Source organism: Triticum dicoccoides, chromosome 3B (genome assembly GCF_002162155.2).
Source record: "Triticum dicoccoides isolate Atlit2015 ecotype Zavitan chromosome 3B, WEW_v2.0, whole genome shotgun sequence".
In the NCBI taxonomy this organism is placed as follows: domain Eukaryota; kingdom Viridiplantae; phylum Streptophyta; class Magnoliopsida; order Poales; family Poaceae; genus Triticum; species Triticum dicoccoides.
In genome coordinates this window covers 103,262,928-103,267,512 of record NC_041385.1, presented here as the reverse complement: position 1 = coordinate 103,267,512, position 4,585 = coordinate 103,262,928, and the positions used below count along the sequence as shown (strand labels likewise).

Here is a 4,585-nt window from a genome sequence, read left to right as displayed (position 1 = left end):
TGATCATCATACTTTTATTTACTTACAACTAAAGAATTACAACTCGATACTTCGTGTTGAATGAAGGACACGCAATCACATGAATGTCTGCATGCATGCATGCGCTGCGCTGCGAACCAAACAAGATCGTGAATACCAATGCACGGAGCACAACGTGGTCAAACTAAAGGGCAATGCAAATTAACCAGCACGTACGGTACACTACACGGTCCAAGCAAGTATAATCGATCTTGAGTCAGTCAGTCAGTCGTCCTTGCGTTGGAGCCTGAGCGCGAAGGCCTGGAGCGAGAGGAGCACCTTCTTGAGCCGCTCCCCAGTCTCGGTGTCGATGAGGTTACCCTCCTCGTCGAACTTGGGCGGCTCCGCGAACGCCCTCACGTGGAGCTCGGGCTTGTTGACGAAGTGGAGGTCTAGGAACACCCTGATCTGGCGGAGGTGGAGCGATGCCCTGGCCCGACTAAGTTTTTTTACCGGAGGCGGGATGTACCGGAGCCGCATCCGTCGTTGGTCACTTTCGTCAAGATCTGTGCGACCCGAGTCCGTATAAGTTACTGAACGAAGCGGCACCTTTATACAATTGTAATACAACTGTCCAGGCTGACAAAGCTGACACTGCATGTCTTTTCAGGCTTTTCACATAGGAGAGAGAGTTAGAGTGGAGATGGACGACGCATGCATGCAGCCTCTCTTTCCATACACTCACATGGATTAATTTCCATCCTCATATTTTTGAATACTTGATACGTTTAGAACCAAATATTCATTTTTGAAACTTTTTATATATTCGAGTCTAGGACGATAAGACCTTTCAAACAAGACCAATCTTGAATACATTTTGACTAGTTTGAATTTTATGTATCATATTTCAATATTATTGTATTTCAATTATTTCACTCATCTCAAACTATATTACACTCATTCAATTGAAATACTATATTTCACTTGTCTTAAAAAAGTGATTTCACTCGTTACAAAAGATAGATTTCACTCATTTCACTACTTCAGAAAACATATTACACTCATTCAATTCAAATACTATATTTCACTTGTTCTAAAAAAGTGATTTCACTCGTTACAAAAGAAAGATTTCACAAGTTTCAGAAAACATATTACACTCATTCAATTGAAATACTAAATTTCACTTCTTTCAAGAAAGTGCTTTCACTCGTTACAAAAGATAGATTTCACTGATTTCACTAGTTTCAGAAAACATATTACACTCATTCAATTGAAATACTATATTTCACTTGTTTCAAAAAAGTGATTTCACTTGTTAAAAAAGATAGATTTCACTCATTTCAGTAGTTTCAGAAAATATATTACACTCATTCAATTGAAATACTATATTTCACTTGTTTGTAAAAAGTGATTTCACTCGTTACAGAATATATGTCTCAATTCTTTGAAATAATTTATATCTATGAACTTAGTGAAATTTATTTTTTGAACTAAGTGAAATCTATGAAACGAGATATTTTTTGAAGACTATGAAACATGTTATTTTGAAATCTAATTTTAAAATATTCAAGATTGATTTTGTTCTGAAGATCATGTTGCAAGGAATTTGAATCTATAAAAAAAATATAATGAAATTTTAATGTGAAATATGATGACCATCTAAAATATGATGACCATCTAAAATATGATGACCATCTAAAATTTTAATGTGAAATATGATGATCATGTTGATAGATTTTGTTCTGATGACCATCTAAAATATGATGACCATCTATAAAAAAATAAAAAGATGGATTTGTTTGGGAGCGGGGAGAGAGGAAAAAGGTTGCATGCATGCTGAGCTGACAAAGCTGACAAACTAGTATAAATAGTGGGTCATCCTCCTGACATACTACAGTGATATACTAAAGATAGATAATAAAAATACAGTCGTATATAAAAGGTGGGCCATAACTATGCACGAATCGCAAACAACGCCAACGGCGGATGCGGCTCCGGTACATCCCCACTCCGGTAAAAAGGAGTTTGCGTGCCCTGCCCCGCCGAAGTCGCCCCCTGCACACACGATCGCCGCCGCCCTGTCCGCCCAGCAGTTGCGCTTGCCCTGGACGCCCAGTCCAGCGCGTTCTTCAGGGACGCCGTGACGGAGTAGTTGTACTCGGGCAAGGCGAAGAGAAAGCAGTCGGCGGCGCGGACCCTGTCGCGGAGCGCCTCGACGGCCAGCGGGAAGCCCTCGCCGCCGTCGGTCTCCAGGTCCGGGTTGACCATGGGCAGGCCGGAGATGTCCACGTGGTCGATGCTCAGCCCCGGGATGGACTCCTCGCACAGCTCCTCGGCTACATACATCGATCGTCATGCAAAGTATCAACAAGGCAAGTCAGCGGTGCAAGATCACAAAGCGAGCTAAGCAACCATGGTGATTGGTGAGGAATGGTGCGTACCGGCGCGGATGAGGCCGCGGTGCCATGAGTCCTTGCGGAGGGAGCCGCAGAAGGCGGCCACGCGGAGGGTGGGCTGCGCCGTCGTCGACGCCGTCACGGATCCCATGATTCTTCTGTCTTGGGTCGCCCTGACACCGAGTCCCGAGCTGAGAGGGTCCAGCTGAGAGTGGAGTGGCTGTGGGTACTGAACTACTGATCGATGTGGAGCTCAGGTACTTGATGTCCTGTCTTGTCCTTGAGGAGACGCAATAAATAGATGACTCGTTGGTCTTATCCAGGTCATCGTGAACGTCAGATGTTGGTTATATTTTATTTACACAAATTAAGAAGAGTATCTGCACTGACTGGTAGTCGTGGAGTGTACGCGGAGCGTCATCGATGGCTCATACGTCCGATCATTAGCAGCCTATAATCTAGTGACAATATATAATTAGCTGATACGCACCATATAGGAGTATTATCTCTATTTTTAATGGAGGAGTTGATAGTCTCCGTCGGTCAATTTTCGTCCCACCTATCGTGGTTTTTTTCGTCCCACCTTCGCTAGGTTTTTTTGTAGATTTTTTTTCCGTCCCCTTCCCCCACTTCATCGGTTTATCTCTACTTCTAATGGAGCAGTTGGTAGTCTCCGCCGGTCAATTTTCGTCCCACCTACCATGTTTTTTTTCATCCCACCTTCGTTGGGTTTTTTTCGTAGATTTTTTTTCGTCCCCTTCCCCCACTTCATCGGTTTATATCAGGTAATAATTCTTGCGCTTTCTTTGGTAGGTGCTCATTTAATTCTTGCGTAATTAAGGATTCAAAAATCACATCATGATTTGCTTACCTTCTTACGTGAGATCACCTTCCCACCAAAAACCGTATTGGTTTCCCATTTGATTTTTATATCCATAATATTTACCGAATTACGGATTAAATACTTGTATTATCTACTCCTAATGGATGAGTTGATTGAATAGTATTACAGTTTATTTTCGTCCGGTCTATTTTCGTCTCACATCCCACCACCAGATCTCCTTATGTTGATTTTTTTACCCTCACAATAAAACTTTCCTAACCTTTTCAAAGTTTCCTAACTAGACACGTTATAAACGGGCAGGAACTGATAATACGTTACCAATCAATCGTAACGTAGATGGAAACAAATCGAACGAATCGTAACAATAATTAGGCTGACTATTACATACCAACAGATCTCCATACCAAACATAGGTACGTCAATTCGCTTCCTCCCCTTCCCTTCGTCCCTCAGTCCCACGCTCGTGGCGCTGAAGTGGCGGCGACAAGCGATGGCGGCGGCATCACTGATGGCGGCGAGGATAACACGTGGCAGCCCCCGAAGCATGAACACGACCGCACCTCGGGCCTGCCGTCTGCCAAGATATGGGTGAGTTCTCGTGTTGCCCACCCTAAACCCTCACGTCCTACAAATTCCTCAACCCCTACCGTCTCGATCCCGTCCACGCTCTGATCCGGAGGACGATGCAGCTCCGGTCGATCGACAATGGAGGTTCAGGATCCTTCCTCTCAGCACCGATTCCTAGAAGAATCAGCGGTGCGCCATGCCAATCGAACCCCGTCGAGATCACTAGCCAAGATTGCTATTCTGAAGTTTTTTGTAAACAAAGTGAAGAGTGGGACAGGATCTGCACTTGTGCTAATATAACATATACTTATGCAGGTGCAGGTTTTGTTTTAAAAATCCAATTTGTTTATCCTTTTGTTGCCGATATTCTTGGATTGAAGGGACTGTGTGACAAGGTGAAAGAGCTAATAGCTATAGTTTTACACCAATGCTATTTGTTTTGTTTCAGTATTGTACATGGCGTGTGAAGGACACTTGTATTGTTGTTGCTTGATCCTATCCACACCCATCTCAGCTTCTTACGATCCGATCGAAGTTATGTTCTCAAATCCTTACTCGTGTTTCATCTTCTTTTGGTTTTCATAGGTCCGTGGCAGCAGCGGCATCCATGCATGGTTATGAGCTATATCACTTCGATAGCTACAAGTTGCGGAAGGCACTTCGATAGCTACAAGTTGTGGAGGTTCGGGATCCTTCCTCTCAGCACCCACTACTAGAAAAATGAGTAGCGCGCCATGCCGATCGAACCCGGTTGAGATCACTCGCCAAGATTGTTATTCTAAACTTTTGTGTAAACAAAGTGAAGAGTGGGACAGGATCT

The 4,585-nt window shown here is 43.5% G+C and overlaps 1 pseudogene; it reads right to left on the bottom strand.

Annotated features, from left to right (window-relative positions):
• Positions 1-243: 243 nt before the first annotated feature.
• On the bottom strand, positions 244-2,599 carry LOC119280932 (annotated as a pseudogene).
• Between the last annotated feature and the right edge of the window lie 1,986 nt (positions 2,600-4,585).